General features: G+C 43.6%; 1 long non-coding RNA gene across 1 annotated transcript; it reads right to left on the bottom strand.

Annotated features, from left to right (window-relative positions):
- Positions 1 to 798: 798 nt before the first annotated feature.
- Positions 799 to 10,072, bottom strand: LOC130708267 (uncharacterized). The gene is made up of 3 exons (XR_009008414.1): positions 9,892 to 10,072; positions 1,635 to 1,748; positions 799 to 952 (listed from the first exon to the last, which is right to left on the bottom strand). It is a non-coding gene; the product is annotated as an uncharacterized LOC130708267 (long non-coding RNA).
- Between the last annotated feature and the right edge of the window lie 7,830 nt (positions 10,073 to 17,902).

Here is a 17,902-nt window from a genome sequence, read left to right on the forward strand (position 1 = left end):
TCTCCTAGAAAATAAGTCCCTAGCAATTGTCACTTAAACCTGATTAGGATGGGGAGATGAAAGGAAACCAGGATTTTAATAGGCTGGTGAGCTTAAATGTGATTCTATCGAACACACAAAATCATTAGCAGATGTGAATGTGACTGATGGAATATTGCATCAAGAGCTGTTAAGAAAAGGGCTCGCTTGGCAGTGTTCATTTCTGGGAAAGCCATTTAAACTCCTCTTTCCCCACACCTCTCTTCCTCAGTTACCCAATTCAGTACTTGATTTGTTTTCCCTCTAAGATATAGATACAGGCAGAATCAATCATTCTACCCAGCTTCTACTGTGTCCCTATGCTGTATCCGGAACTGTGTCAACCACTCGAGACATAGTGATGAAGATGACACGGTCCTGCCTTAAAGGGACTCGTGGTGGAATGCATGGCCACACAAGGTAAGGGCTGTAACACAGAGCGAGGAAATGTGGGTGCCAACTGAGAAGGAAGGGTGCTGTTGACTTGGGCTCGCTGGGAAAGCATTACAGACAACGCGTTTCAGAAGAGCTTTTAGAGCTGAGGAGTTCACCAGGACATAAGGGGTCTTGTACATGGGAAAAAGAGCAGAGATTTGAAAGAGAGAAAGTGCTTAGTGTTTTCACAGAATGGCAAGCCCAACACTAAGGTTAAAAGGAAAATGATTTGTTGGGTTTTGTATCAGGAAGGTTTTTCCACAAGTAACAGAAAGTCAGACCACCAGTAGCTTGAGCCATGAAGACAATTATTGTTTACTTCACAAAAATCTATGGGTTCTGGATGGTTCCAGGGGTCATTCCACGGCTTGGTTACATCATCAGATACTCCGGCTCTGACCATTCTTCTCTTCTCCCATCCTCAGAGCACTGGCCTTCCGCCGTGGTGTTTGTCACCCCACGACGGTGGCTGCCACAGTAGCAAACATCACATCCTCATCTGGTGTCCCAAGAAGGAAAGAAGAGGCAGGGGCCAAAAGGATTCTTTTATCAGAAAATAAAAGCTTTCCAGAACCAAGCCCCCCAGCTCACTTCGTCTTAGCTCTGAAAATAGGTTATGTGCCCAATCCCATACATAAGGGAGAATCTGAGGATTTAGGAAAAAGTCTCTGGTAAAGGAAAATGGAATGGCCATGCCAGGATTAGATCAATCCTGATTCATCTCTGAGGAAGGACAAGTGGTCGGGTCAGTAACTAACAAGGCTACACCTTTATATTATTAATGCTTGAGACACAAAACAAAACAGCGTAAAGAATAACAACTCATCACCCAGCTTAAAAAAATAACTCATTGTCGGGGCTTCCCTGGTGGCGCAGTGGTTGAGAATCTGCCTGCCAATGCAGGGGACATGGGTTCGAGCCCTGGTCTGGGAAGATCCCACATGCCGCGGAGCAACTAGGCCCGTGAGCCACAACTACTGAGCCTGCGCGTCTAGAGCCTGTGCTCCGCAACAAGAGAGGCGGCAATAGTGAGAGGTCTGCGCACCGCGATGAAGAGCGGCCCCCACTCGCTGCAACTAGAGAAAGCCCTCGCACAGAAACGAAGACCCAACACAGCCAAAAATAAATAAATAAATAAATAAAATTTAAAAAAATAAATAAATAACTCAATGTCAACTTACAGTGTCTTCCAAGGTTCCTTCTCTTTCTTCTTTCTACCCAGGATGAAACTGTCCAGATTTTGGAGGTTTTTCATTTATTTGCATTTCTTTTTTCCTTTCCATATATATTTCTCCCTGTTCAATTAAAAAAATTGTTGTCTGTATTGAACTTTCTTGTAGATATCATACTGCAAAAATTCATTTGCAAATTGCTTTCTTTTGATCAATATTATGTTTGTGGAATTAATCCATATTGATTCATGTAGCTCTAGTTCATTTCTTTTCACTGCTATGTGAATTCCATTATAGATATGACAATTTATTTCTCCTCTGGATGGATGCTGGGAAGTTGCCAATATTTTACTATTATAAACAATACTTCTATGATTGTTATTTTTCATGTCTCCTAACATATGTGTGTGTGTGTGCATACATAGGTATACATGTGTATATGTGCATATACATGCCTGCATATATGTGTGTACATATATATGTATACATATGTGTGTATGCATGTATGTGTGTATATATTAATTCATCTAGGATATATATCTAGCAGTATATTTCTGAGCAATAGTGTATACGTATCTTCAACTTTACTGTTGCCAATTTGCAACAGCAGTAGATAAGAGGTCCCATCACTCCACACCCTAACAAAACTTGGTCCTGTCAGACTTTTCATTTTTGCCAATCTGATGGTGTGAAACAGCACCTAATTTTAGTTTTAATTTGCATCTCCCTTATTAATAATTAAGCATCTTTTCATGTGTTTATTAGCAATTGATGTTTCCACTTTGGTAAATTATATCTTAACTCTTTTGCTTGTTTTTACTAATCTGTTTGTCTTTTTCTCTTTGATATAGAGAAGTTCTTTATGTATTCTGGCTATTAATTCTTTATTTCTTCCTAACTTTTTAAAGGTATCTTTTGATGGACAAAAAAATTTTTTGTTTTAATGCAAATCGAATTTTTCAATTTTTGCTATGGTTTGTGAGTTTGGAACATTATGAAATTCTTTTTTCCATCAAGTTCATAAAGATGTTTTATTTTCTTGTAAAAGCTTTTAGACTTTTATATTTCAGTCTTTCTACAAATAGAGTTTTAACCTATACGATGCTAGGGATATTGTATTTTTCTCAATAGTAATAACCAATTGCCAATAAATAAATAGTGTTGATTGAAGAGTGTCATTTTTTTCATTGAGCTGCAGTGCCAGCCAGTTATGCATCGAGTGTGTCTGGGCTCTCCGTCCTTTGCCAGTGATCGACTTGCCTGTGCCAGTACCACACTGCCCTCACCATAGCTTCGTGATCTGTCTCGAGAGCTGGCAGGGAGAGTCTCCCACCTTGTTCTTCCCTCTCAGAGGTGTCTGTTAGCAGAGCATGACATGTGGGGCACCCCATTCCCATCCAGCTCCCTCCAGCCCGTCTACGCAACACTGGCTTCTTGCTTGACTCCGTAACCCACTAATAGCCTCTCTTCCCTCTCAGTTTGCACATTCAGCTATGGGTGGGATGTTTTGTACTCCTTCGAGCTGAAAGACTCGCTTCCCATTTGAAGCCACATCTGAAGACAGACACCCCATTAGCAGACTTGCATTTGGAGGACAATTCCAGTGTCGTAACTAAACACCACCTGACCACGTTAGTGAGCACAAGGGAGGAAAAGGAAGGGCTGGTCTGCTTGACTGCTGCACACACCCCCCCGGGGAAAGTGTCAGCCACACCAGAGCCAAGGAAAGCCAGTGTGCATGGGCTCCGGGAAAGCTGATGTCAGAGAAGCAGCCAGAAGGGCCGGGGCTTGGAATACAGGTGTTTTAACCTGACTTCTGTTTCCTCCTCCTCTCTTCATGGCCCACCCCCAAGCCCACTTGCACTCCGTACCCACGCACACCCACCTCCTTCTTTCACCTGACAAGGTGAGAAAGAATTTTTGATTCTACCTCTTCCAGGCCTCCTGGGCTGTCCAAACTCTCAGAATCGAACTTAATATTTTTTTCTCTTTCCAGTTTCCCACCACTGATCTCTGTTCAAATCTCCTATGGAATTCCTAATTTTTGTTTATGTATTTCTAAGTGCTGTTTATGTATTTCTAAGTGCATTTATAGTTGTAAGAACCTTCAAAGATGTTTTAGGGAAAGGTGAAATCTAAATATATGTCCTATTTTACAGAGAAGGAGTTGCACCTCAGGGAGATGAAGCAATGTGTTCAAGAATTTGTGGTGTATCTGGGCTAGAAGTCATACTCCTAATGTCCACGCCAACATCCTTCTCTTCTTCAGTCTCCCCACCTCTCCCGGGGGCCTTCCGGCTCACAGAACAAAATCTCCAGGGGCCAATTGGGCTGACGAGGACTTACTTGCTAAGGGCTTTCCAGGAAACCGCAATGAAGCAGAACCTGGCTTCAAGGAACTTGATACCCAGGCTGTGTGTGTGAGTGTGTGTGTGTGTGTGTGTGTGTGTGCTGTGTATACCCACTTTAATAAAGTGTGCATCTGAAACTCTGCAGGAATGGTGGCCCCGTCGTGCCAATTCCTTTTTAATGCCTAAACCCTCAGCACTCCCCCCTAAGGTACAGAGTTTTAAAAGCTGCTCAGGAAAAGGGGGAAAATATCTTGACACCATCTTAAAAGCTCTATTCGCTCAGCAAGAGCCATCATTTTTCTATCAGCTCAGAGACTTTGCCTAACAAGCAGGGGCAGAGGCCCTGTCCAGAAGGCAGAAGAAGGAATTTCAGCAAATTGTGAGTTTCTTAGCACAGGTGAGGACGGGCCCAAGGACTGGCTCAAGGAGCTTGGAAGCCACAGGAAGACTCTGCAGGAGGGCAAGAGGGTCAGGTCTGATTGGGACCAAGGCCTGGGTGGGCCTTTCTCACTCACATGTGCAGATGCCCAGGAGGCCCTACTGACAGGCTCTGCCCTGGCAGCCCTCCCACTTGAGCAAGCATCAGAACCACCTGGGGGAATTCCCTGGCGGTCCAGCGGTTAAGGTTCCGCACTTCCAGTGCAACTCGTTAAAGCAGATTGTGGCCCTGACCCCAGAGTCCCTGGTTCAGTGGGCTTGGGGTAGGGCCCGGGAATTTGCATTCCTAATGTGTTCCCAAGAAAGTGATGCTTCTGGAACAGGAACCACACGTGAGAACCATGGCTCCACTCAATTCAGTTACACATGGAAAGACTCTCAAATACATCATAGGTGCCGGACGCTGTGGGGACAGTGAAATAAGGTGGTGTTTCCAAAACCCAGTTATTCAAAAAAGAAAAACAAACAAAAACACCCAGGAAGCTTGAAAATATACAGACTCCTAGGCTCCTCCTAGAAAATACAGAATTAGTACGTCTCTGATGGGATCAAGGAACCTGCATTTTTCAACAAGTTCCCCAGGTATTTCTTATGATCATGAAAGTTTAAGACAGACTTGACTTAAGGCCTGGTTTTCCAAAAAGCCCAGAACTTCTACCACAAGAAAGGTCTCAGAGTAACCCACTAGTGTTCCCACTTCTGTTACCGATCATGGTACAAATTATTCTAAAATGAACTGGCTCTTTCCCATAAAAGATCTCGAATAAAGAGCCCTGGAATAACAAGGGGGAAGATAAAAAAAGGAGTGAGACCAAGGACAGGTGAAGTTTAGCAGGCCTGGATGGAAGGCATGAGATGCTGAGAGGGGTCCGGGGGGAATGGGGTAAATTGCAAAATGGCCACAAAACGTTATAGCTCCTTCCACAGAGAGGTAGAATCTATTTCTTCTCCACTTCTTGAACCTGAGCCTGTGACCTGCTTTGATCAACAAAATGAGGTAGACTCATTCTAGAATGTGTCTAGAATGTGGCATGACACGGTCAAAAGCTACTCTAACCCTTCACAAGCCAGCAAGCCCCAGCCGCAGACCACAAATGCCTGAACAAGATGGGCTGGACCAGAACTGTCCCGCCAAGCCCAATCCAAATTCCCTGCAGAATGCTGAGCCAAATGAATGGTGTTATGTTAAGGCACTAAGTTTGGGGTGGTTTGTTACCGAGCAAAAGTTAACTGAGACAAGAAGGAGACCAAGAAATGTCCAGGGAACCCTAAAAATCAATTCCATCATTGGAGCATTTTGCCTTAGGCCAGATCTAAGTATTGTGACCCTGCTGTGTGATAAGGCCACCTTCTGGCTTCCTCACTCCCCAGCCCCTCCGCTCAAAATTCAAAGCTTTTCACTGAGCAGTGAACAGGAAAATTCAGATCCTTCTGACATCTCAGCTTTGCTCACTGTCCCATTGCCCTGAACTCCATTTAGATGGGAAACAGCTGCCTTTTCACCACTTGCCTCCATTGCCATCTAAGAGGGCAAAGCAAGTCAGTCCCCTGTCCACACACATCTAACGAGCGTCCTGCCACATCTTGGGGATAACTGAACCCTGGAGAACTCTCTGTGCTCCAGGCATTCACACTGAGCTAACTCTTAGCAAACAGGTAGCTGAGAAGCAGGTAGCCAGGTGATGGATGGAAAACAGTAAACAATGGTCCAGGGGCCTGGCAATGGGCCTCCAGCCCTGCTTGTTCTCATTGGGAATCTTGGGTAAGCGCTTACCTCCTTGCACTCCAGGAATTCAATGGCTGGATATGATCACCAACAAGTTGCTAATGATCTGGAGAACAGGGGATGAAGCTCAGGTAAGAGATCTGGGTCACAGTTCGGAGAGAGCTGGCTTTGTAGGGGTGCAACCCATACGGTCCACAGGGCCCTAGGTTCAAAAAGCCCTATGCTTGGTTTAATGCTCAACTGTCGCCATCTTTAGATGCTTAATAATTTTCTCTTTGAACCTGGGTTCTGTAAGTGAAGGAGGATGGGACAATGGAACATGCACACGAGCAGAGGAGATAGGCACACTATGTGTGTCAGCCTCTGTCCCTTGTTGCCACGTCCCCAGACAGTGTTCATGGCGCCTCACGAGCACAGAAAGCCGGTGGCCCATGATGAGGGGACTTCAGCAAGACTCACGTCTATGACTAAGTCAGTCATAGATTGTGGGGTCACTGCCAGCCCCAAGAGGTCATGCTTTCTGTTCAAACTAGAACTTGCTCCAAATGAGGCAATGAGCTCTAAGAAACATGAACAACCAAGGAAACTGCTATGGGTTGAACTGTGTACCTGCCCCCCAAATTCATGTGCTGGAGTCCTAACCGCCCCCCACACCTCAGAATGTGACCTTATTGGGAAGTAGGGTCATGGCAGCTGTAATTAGTTACAATGGGGTCATACTGGTGTAGGGTGGGCTCTAATCCAATATGACTGGTATCTATATATAAAGAGGAAATTTGGACGCTGACATGTACACAGGGAGGACGGCATGTGAAGATTGGAGTTATGCTGCCGCAAGCCAAGGGACCACCAGAAGCTGGAAAGGGATCTGGAGAAGCCTTGTCTAGAGGCTTCAGAGGGAGATGGGCCTGCCAACACCTTGACTCAGACTTCTCCCTCCAGAGCTGTGAGACGATAAATTTCCGTTGTTTAAGCCCCTCTCTTTGTGGTACTTTGTTACAGCAGCCCTAGCAAAGTAAATCAGAACCCTGCTATATCCTCTCTTCCTCATACTACTTCCCTTTGTTAGTCAACCACAGATGCTGAAAATGATGACACAGAAGGAAAGGGAAAGAGAGGCGACTCATAATCCCTTTTCCTTTCCGTTCCTGACTCATTGTCAGCCAAAGATAGAGAGTGTTGGTGGAATGTGCATGTACCAAGAAGTGAAATTTAAAACAGCTTTAAAACAGCTGGGTTCATTTTGTGCAGCATTTCTACTGTCCCAGTAAGAAAAAATATATATAAGTATGTTTTATATATATATATATATATATATATATATATATATATATATATATGCACATACAAGCTGCAAAATATGAGTTATGTAATTTGGGGGTTTTTTGAGTTACGTCATTTGGGTGATTATATTAGTTAAATAGTCTTATGTTTACATTTAAAAGAGGCATTGCAAAATATAAAGAGGAACAGTAAAAGTGCTATTAATAATTAAATTTTTAATTTTTCTTTACTTAGAACAACACTAAAGAGCAAATGTAAAACACCATCACAAGTTGAAAAAGAGACCATAGAAGAAAGGAAAAAGTTTTATATTGTACCACCTTTAACAGCACTTTTTTCCTGCCTTTTGAACAAAAGGACCTGAATTTTCATTTTGCACTGGGCCCTGCAAATGACGTAGCTGGCCCAATTCTAGAATTAGCCAGGAACGGCAGGCAATGATATTTCTACTCAGGTGCTCTGAACTTTTGGCTTTTCCCCAACTCGAAAATCTGATATTATTTCTTATAGCGATTTATATGCATATAGCACACACAGATTTTACATGATCATAGTGCTTGGGTGTGCAAAACTGTCACCTTTTTCATTTCTCCATAACTGATACAAACTTAGTTCTTGAGACTCCATTTACCACTGATGGAGGAAAAAAAATTGCCAATTCAAGGAAACTCAGTGACTTTGGGGTTTGAATTCAATCAATTCAGGATACTGTCCCTGTAAACTCACACACACACACACACACACACACACACACACACACACACACACACCCCTCCCCAGGGAGGGATTAAAATCTGGGAAGAAATTCCTGGCTCGTCACTAGCAGTCATCCACGCCAACTGAGAGGTACAGTTCCCTTTGATCTTTCCCTTTCGGTCCTCACCCACCTACAGATGTAGCTGAAATGCGGGGCGCTCTCCACCCTCCCGTCCACACAGCTCCTTCTGCATCTCTTTATGCTCACAGAGAAGCCCTTCCAGGTCCAGGAGGAGGCTGCCTGCTTTCACTCTAAAGGACAGAGTTAAGACTTTGTGACAGAGAATGAACAGTCCACAACCAAAAATACTTATTATCTGACTCTTTACAGAAAAAGTTTGCCAACCCCTGGCCTAGACACACTGGCTGTTACTTCTACTTTCTGTTATTTCAATGCAGCAGATATTCTTTTCTCCTGTAGTAAGTTTACTGCCTCCTCAAGAAGCAAGGCTTAATTCCTCTCTACTTTGCAGAACCCCTCAAACTTACCCAGGGTTTCCATCCACCCCTCTAGGAGGACAGGGCATTTTGTCCACGTCCCCAGATGGAAATCCATCATTGTCTTAACCCTGCTGACATTCTCTCTGATCATCCTTTCCCACCAACAAGCCATCAGATCTTTATTACCTCTTTGGAAGAAAAACTGATTTTATACCATCATGCATTGGCCACATATATTAGTTATCTACTGCTGTATAACAAATGATCCCAAAACTTAACAGCTCAGCAGAACAAACATTGATGATCTCATAGTTTCTATGGGTCAGGAAACTGGATGTGACTAAAATGAGTGTCTCTGCCTCAAGGTCTCTCCTAAGATTGCAGTCAATCTGTCATTGGCCCGGCTGCAGTCATCTCAAGGCTGGACTGGGGGAGGATTTGCTTCCAAGCTCCCTCACGTGATGTGGCGGGCCTCAAAATTCCTGCTTCCAGCTCACTTACGTGGGCCCCTCCACAGGCTGCCTCACGACGTGGCAGCTGGCTTCCCCCAGAGCCAGCACACCGAGAGAGAGCGAGGGACAGCTCCCAAGATGAAAGCCACTGCTCTCAAGTGACATCTCATCACTTCTGCCATATTCTATTCTATTCAATCTAATGTGCTGTATTCCATTTAAAGATGTGGCCTTAAACCTACCACATCACTCTCAGGCTTATGACAAACTCTGGCTGCAAAATACCTTTGTCAAAAATAAAACCAAAAAACAAAGCTCTTGATAGCCTGGGCCATCAAGACAATTGTGTCTACCACTATCCCTCAAATTCCATTCAGATACTTGTTTGAAAGCCATTCTGAGATGCCTTAATGCTCCCCTTCATCCCACTCCTCCCCTGGAGGCAATAAATACTTTGTGACAAAAAAAGAGAGGAAAAAAAAAAGAAAGAAAGAAAATAGTGAAAACCAGAAGAGGGACCAGGAGGCAAAACCTTGGTTTTTACCTTCCAATTTTGTCCTACCCTATTTACTTGACAAGGCATTTTGAATGTCTGAAATCCATCTGTTCAGGCAAAGAAATCAAGCAAATAAGAGGAACCAAATGAATGGGGACAGGCAGCTCAATGTGCAATAAATACTCCAAGGCCCCGAGCACATGACTATGTGAATAAACATTTAGATCCACATAAATATAAGCAAGTCTTTCAGGAACAGATCGTTGGCAACCACCAGCTGAAGGAAATCAAAGTCGCTGTTCAAATAGAGTCCACTCTTTACCTATGTGTACTTCCTTCTCTCCGGCTGGTCCAGGCTCCTTAACCCCACATCTGCAAAAGTTTCACAAAGTCCACGGTGAGATCTCAGCCTTAACGAAGACTAAAGTTAAGTGATCTTCCAGCAATCAAGAAGATAAGAAAAATTTCTTCATTTTCCTCCTTCTAAGAGTAAGTAACAATTGTACGGAGGTTCCTTAAAAAACGAAAAATAGAGTTACCATATAATCCAGCAATCCCACTCCTGAGCATATATACAGAAAAGATGAAGCTCTAATTTGAAAAGATACACGCACCCCAATGATCACAGCGGCACTATTTACAATAGCCAAGACATGGAAACAACCTAAGTGTCCATCGACAGATGAATGGACAAAGAAGATGTGGCACATGTATATATGATGGAATGTTACTCAGCCATAAAAAGGAATGAAATAATGCCATTTGCAGCAACATGGATGGACCTAGGGATTATCATACTAAGTGAAGTAAGTCAGACAGAGAAAGACAAATATTATACAATATCACTTATACATGGAATGTAAAAAATAGTACAAATGAACTTATTTACAAAACAGAAACAGACTCACAGACATAGAAAACAAACTTATGGTAACCAAAGGGGACGTGGGGGTAGGATGAATTGGGAGTATGGGATTAACAGATGCACACTACTATATGTAAAATAGATAAACAACAAGGATTTACTGTAGAGCACAGGGAACTATATTCAATATCTTGTAATAAACTATAATGGAAAAGAGATGAAAAAAATTATATATATATGACCGAATCACTTTGCTGTACACCTGAAACTAACACAATACTGTAATTCTGTTTCCTGTGCACGTTATCACTTACTTTGTTAGACACTTTACGTGCATTATCTCATTTAATTCTTATCCTCACAACAACCCTGCCAAAGAAATATTGTTATCTCTTTTTTTTCGGATGAGATAAACGGCTCAGAAAAACTAACTCATTTTCCACAGGTCACACAGCTATAAAATGGGGAGTGCAGAATTCAAACCCGTATCTGTCTGAGTCTGAGTGCATTCTCTTTACAGTATTACCATTCAAGGGGTAAACCCAGTACACACATCTTCCTGGAGCATCCGTTATCTACAGAGATTTAGGGAGAATATAATTTTCATATTAAAATAAATTATTACATATAGGAAAAATTAACATGCATTGTAAAGATCAAATAAATGCCATGCTTTTTGGTCTGTGGGTTTGGACCACACGTGAAGATCTCTGGGGAGATGGGTTTCCTCTTAGTTGCACTTGAAGTTTCCTCCATAAGAAAGTTCAAGAAGCCCAGCACTCACCCCTGCCTCCCTACAAGTAAGCAAACAAAAAGCTAAGCACAGCAAGACATCAGATAAAGTTTTTTGGATTTTTTTGTTTTCAATCCAGTCTTGATTCCTTGCGGGACTCTCTCAACACAGCAACTACTGTACCAGTGAAAATGGATGCTTGCTTGTCTCTTTCCTGTTCCGCCCCACCTTGCCTTTGATTTCTGAAACAATCCTGTTGAGATCCTTACAGGGGAATGAGATGTTTTGATATGTTTGCTGATATCAAAGGCAAATCCCTGGGAAATACCACAGCAATTGTGTTCTAATTCACCTGAGTCAACGTTTTGACTTATTAGAAAACAATCTTTGCAACAGGAGCAAGCCGTGCAAAAGACGTAGAGATCAGGGAGCCGAGGGGCCAAAGAGAGACGCCCGGGAAGTTACTGATGTACTTCCCTTGAGATGTACTAATGTGTCTTATTTAAGAGAAAACTGAAGGGAGCAACATGGGGCCATTTGAAAGAGCACAACTCAGTAATTAGGTTCCATTCATTGAAAATTTGGACCTAGCCTGAACTAACAGACAACTGCCATTCAGAGAACGACTGTGTGCCACAGATCTGTGCGTGTGGACCACATCTATTCCTCACAACAACTCTTTGGGGTAAAAACTGTCATTCCCATTTTACACTTGAGTAAAATGAGGCAAAATGTCCAGGAAGGTCCCTCAGTCACTGAGGTAAAAAGGAATAACAGAGCTTCCAGGTGGGTGAACACATCCCGGTGCTGGGAGGGTGGCATGCCCAGGGAGCTCCTGGAGACGCCCCCTTCCCATATACACCTCTCCCACCTGGCCATTCCTGAGTGGAATCCTTTATAATACATGAGCAAACATTTAGTTTTAAAAGGTAGCAGAGTAAAGCTTTCAACTGGAGCCTGGTTCTTCATGGCCATCAGTCACAGGCACGTGCTATACCCTAGAAATTCCCTTATAAGAGTCATCACATTCTAATTTCTGATGTAATTGGAAATCTCCCCCATCAGAGGTTTCCACACCCTTGGAAGGTCTGGGGAAGCAACTGACTGAGTTCATAAACCCAGAAGTTCCAGGGCCATGGGGGTGATTCCTAGGAGCTCACCCAGAAGCTGTTACAAACTTCACACCAGCATCTGCCCACACTTCTGCCCACAGTTACCCAAAGATGATAGCTTTGTCTTCTCTTTCACTTTCCAAATCTCACTCAAGTGACTCTGATTGGCTGAATAGAACCCAGAACCATATGAGGACAGGAACTGTGAGGTAAGTCCCTGCTTCTTCCCCAAAGCACAGACGAGAATGGACAAAGAAGCAGCAAGGATACTGAGCTGATCACAGCCAATCCGGCCAAATGCTAAATCGTCTATGCATCACCAATTTGCAACTTCAATTTATACCCCTGGGACGATTAAAAGAGTTTTTTTAATGGATGCCATTATTGTACTATAAATCTATTGCTGCATACAAACCACCCAAAACTTAGTGGTTTAAAACAACCACCATTTATCTGGCTCACAGGTCTCTGGGTCAACAAGCTGGGCTGTGTGCAGCTGGTCGCTCTCACGCGTCTGTGGTCAGCCTCCTCCCAATAAGTCGGATGGCTCTGGTTGTTGGCTGGTGGTTGTCTGAGGCCACATCTCTCTCATCCTTCAGCAGGCTGGCCTGGGCTCATGCCTACGGAGACTGGCAGGGTTCCACCAGTGAGAATAGAAGCTGCAAAACCTCTTGATGCTCAGGCTCAGAACTGATACAACGTCATTTCGGCCACATCCTATTGACCACAACACGTCATTAAGCCTGCCCACGCTCAAAGGTATGGAAATAGCCCCATCCACTGATGAGAGAAACCTCAAAGTCACATTGAAATCAGGGGTGCACACAGAGTGGAATGTGCAATTTTTGCAAACATCTACAGGACTTTATCCAATCATTTTGGGAGTCAGGTAAATAACGTTCAACACATTCTCATAAACCCCTTGCAGGTCACTAATGCACTAAAGTGCATTATGTGTGGTATCCTGACAAAGCCCTTTTGGTTTTGTGTGTCACGTGGGCTTGGTGTGCTGAGAATCGACCTTGGGAAACACCACTCTCCCGCTATGAATTCCCAGCCAGAATCCAGGAAGGTATCTGTTTTCATACTTTAGAGGATAAAATGCAATAATAGGGCAGACATTTTTGTGGGGAAGAATGTCTTGTTTTATAGTAGGGTTAATAGGGGAAATAAAGCCCCATATAGTCCCTGAACTTTCGGTTTCTAAACTGGAAAGACCACAGTGTGTGTTCCAGCAGCCTCCCTGAAGTCATTAGTGCTTCAGAGCCAGCTGAATTGCTGGATAATAATGATTCTTTGCACTTACAGAATGCGTTTCCTCTGAGGAGTACCAAGTAATTTACAATCAATTATTAATTAATCCTCAGCCCCCACGAGATGAGGATGGGTTATTATGTGTCTCTGACAGATGTGTGAAGTGGCCAGAGGGAGACCAAGTGACACTAAGCTTCTGCCCAAGGTCACTGCGTTGTCAGACTCACTGGACACTGTCACAGCTCTGCCAGCCTCACCATTCATTCTGCAAGCCTCTCCCACAGAAGCACTGGAATTCCTCGGGGCTGGTTCCAGCCATTTCAGAAAAGTCTGAGTTTTTCAGATCAAATGTGAGGATTTTGCTGTTCCATTTTGTGTGTTTTGGGCGGAGGGGGAGGGTCCATTTTTTTGCTGTTCTGTTTTTAGTTTTGGTGTTGATGGGCACAGTTTTAGGTCTACCACTTAGGTGTCCAGGAAGAGTTGGTTCTAAGTGCATTACTTTTGCATTTTGTTCAGACATGTCACTTACGCAGGGAGAGCGTGCATTCTCCCAACTGAAAGAGGAAGCATAACAGCTCACAGAGTGTGAAAGGAGGCCTAAGAGAGGAGGGGGGAAGCGAGACTTGCCTCTACCAGGGCCTCGTATTTTTGCAGCAACGTGCAGTTAAGAGATAAACGCAGATTTGCTTTTCTAAACAGATTGCACTTACACCAACTCTCAGAAAACTAGAGTCCACTTCCATTAGCAGATGAACACATCCACAGAAAAAGCTACGAGCTACAGAAGAGTCTTTGAGATTACTTACAGACATCCTTTGCAGTTTATTTTCAAACGGATCTCTTACCTTAATATGTGTTTTTCCACACATACAAACGAAACCAGCCAGAGCGGGTTTGTTTTTGTACAGGGAAGCAAGATCCAGTCACATCTAAAGAAGAGCTACACTGTACGTTAAAAACTCAGAAACTGTGAGCCAAACACCCCGATGTTGAGGCCACGAAAGCCATGGCCAGCCTTCTGGCCAGCCTTCTGAGCCTTCTAAGACTAGCTGCAGTCATTGCTGGCACATGAGAATAGACAGCTTGGATGACATAAAATCCCAGGGGCCACGAAGGAGTAATTAAGCATGGTGACTTCCAGGGTCAGTTCAATGGAAGAAAGCATTGTAATGTCTGGAACTTTGAGGAATACTCTTTGGACAGGATACAGTCAAAGTTAGGCCAACTGATGGAACTCCTTCCTTCCTCCCTCCTTCTCTCCCTCCTTCCTTCCTACATCAAATGTTTGTTGAGCATTTCCCTTGTTGAAAGCCCTGTTCTAGGACTCTGGAGGGATGTACCCAAAGCCAGCAGTCTCAGTAGAAAATTCAATGACCTAATTTTCTTGAACTCTCTCCCACTCCCACTCCTCCCCCTTCAGGCCTGTGTGCCCTTTTGCTCTGCCTGGTTGTGAGTCCCATTCCTGGCAGATTAGGATGTATAGCAGAACTCTGTCTGAGGAAACAATTGAATAAGGCTTCCAGGAAGACCCAAATTCTCCAGGTCTCAAAGGAAGGGGACCATGACGGTAGAGTTCCAGTTAGCAGGGTTGCCCTTTGTGGGAGAGAAGTGGTGTTACCCACGCGTCCAGGTCGTGGCAGGATCACCTCAGCTGCCCGGATCGCAAGCAGAGAGGGGCACAGGACGAGGGGGCGTGCCACCGTGTCAGGCGACTGGCCTGCACTTGCAGCTGTGGGCTCCTATCAAGAGGTTCCTGCTGGACAACCCCAGCACACGTTCATGCTTTCCCATTTCTCTCTTCTTTTTTGTCCCTGGGTTCTGAGGTTGCTCTTGTGTATGTGTGTATGACAGGTGACTGTATGTCCTTACATGTGTTTTAACTCAGTAACTGCTCATTACTGAGTGAAATTTATTATCTTCAACCCATCCTTTTCCCTACCATCTGCCCTCACCTACTAAATTCTCTTGATTATATTCCAAAGCCATGTTTGGCTGGTTCTGATCTCATCTCTACCGCTGCATGGCCCTGGGTTAAAGATTTAGCTTCTGAGTCTGGTGCCTTGCATCTGATATCTGTTTTACAGGGTCACTGTGAGAAAGAAACAAAATAACTTAGGTAAAGCACTTGGCACAGAGTTGACAGGAAGTAAATGTTAATTCTTTTTACTTCGCCTTCCAACCTCTTCCCCTGTGCTCACAGGCAGTTTGCTCAGACAACTATATTTGACTTGGGGACGGGCTGCTTTGTATAAAAGTTAGTGTGACAACTAGCCCCTTAAACTGGTGATGCATAATTTAAAGAAAAAGGAAGTAGACTCAACATTGACTAACAAAGGTAACAAAGACAGAAACAAGAGGCACAGCCTTGGGGGGCCGGGGAAGTGGGGATAAGACAGGAATCATAACTGATCTGCACATGCACAGTCACCAGGAAGTCAGAAAAAGTCATTATTTATTATCAAACTCTATAAAATTTGTTTTATAAAAATACTTACAAAACATTGATCAAATCAACATAACCATATTTTAGAAGGTAATCTTCCAGAAATTTACCAAGCAAGAAAGTCACTCTATATTTAAGGAGACAAAAGGAAATGACAGATGATGATTAAACAAGTTGCTACCAAAAGGGGATACAAATATGATACAAAAGAACCCAAGAGAATAAACATGTGATGTTGGTAAAGGATTTGCTTGCTTTGAGTAGATCCTTGAGTAACTGCCAACATCCATCTATGTGCAAACCAATAAAATATGTACCACATAAAGTGCAAAGTTTGGCAGACATCTGTGAAATAGCAGCTAGTGGATAATGAGTTAACACATGCTCTGGAGAAAACCCCATTTTTTTTCTGACCTATTTGTAAATGAAGGATACAAAAGAAGATCCTATAAGAAGCAAAGAAAAATTCTAGCTCTTTACCAGAATAGTCTATATCACCACCAGGCACCTAAGCCCCAGAAGCCCCAGAGAAGGACTAGCCAGCCCCTAAATTGTCCATCACCCCCTCCCTGGGACCAGCTGGAGTCAAACCAGAAGCAAATCTTCAAATATCCTCCAGCTTTGAGCCCTGCCCAGCACAACAATATTCCCATAATTCCATGCTCTTAGGGAAAGAAATTACATTCACCTGCATTTTATTTTGAGCCAAATACCCTTTGGGCAAATCAAAAAGAGATGAGTATTCAGTGCTCCCCCCGTCCCTCAGCAATGTCTTATGGCTTAATTAAGACAGTAATGACTCTGGGGACAGAAAACATGTTCGAATTCTAAGCCAGCCCCAGCCTAGCACGTTCCCTCACCACGCAGGAATCAGGAAAAACGGAGAGCAAGCCCAGCTGAAGGTCACCACACCAGGGGGAAGGTGACTCCTCTCCAATTTTAAAAAGAGGAAGAAAAAGCATGAGGCAGCAGCCGCTGGTCCACAGAGCTGTGTTCATGTTTGACCAGGGAGCCAGGGCCACGCAGATTACAAATGTATGCACACAAGCAATACACTATGTAGGCAGTGGGAATCAAAATGGGATGTCCCTGTCGGTGTGATGATTGGGACACAAAGACACACAAAGACACACACACACACTCGTCAGAAAATATTTTCTTTAAAGCAAATTCCACAAATGAAAAACTATGATTTTTCTCAGCAAATTCAATCCTTTCTAACCTTCTGCATTAAAGACATCGTGTGACAAATCAGAGCAAGCCCACCCCGTCCCACTAAGAGGTGCACGCCAGCTTCTGGTGAGCAGACCTTCAAGCTTCCCAGAATGAGAGATGGTGGCGTGGTTACAGCTCTAGTTATCAGGCCCAGTGTCAGCATCCACAGAAGCCCCCAAACTCCCCTCTTCATCTATCACTGACTACAACGCAGTAAGACAAATAGAACAGATTTCATTCAAATCAACTGCACAGTTGGGAGACAGTTTTCAATTTTATTCCATAACGAGGGTGGCTTTATTGCTGTAGCTACTGAAGGAATACAAAGTGGCCAGATTTCTGGTCCATAAAAAGGCCAGTGTTAGAGTCTGGAGGAATGTGAAACTGAGAAGAGGAACTCTTCTGCAGATTTATGCGTAGGTAAAGTTAAAGCGCAAATCAGGGAGACTGGATGCTTTAATACGGCTCTTCTTTAGCGATATTTATACAAGCCTTTGAACTGAGCCCAACCATTCAGAGCTGATACCGTGCAGTGTTCTCAAAAACTTACCAAATATTGAAAACCCTGTTTTGCAGAGAAACAACACTTTGCATGTTGGAGAGGCAGAGTCATAGTTAAGCAAACTTCCCTTTGTTTTCCACCAAGAGAAACTCAAGCTTTTTTTTTTTTTTTCACCTTTTACATTGGATGAGAGAAGATCTTTTCCTTTG

This window comes from Balaenoptera acutorostrata, chromosome 5 (genome assembly GCF_949987535.1).
Source record: "Balaenoptera acutorostrata chromosome 5, mBalAcu1.1, whole genome shotgun sequence".
Lineage (NCBI taxonomy): Eukaryota > Metazoa > Chordata > Mammalia > Artiodactyla > Balaenopteridae > Balaenoptera > Balaenoptera acutorostrata.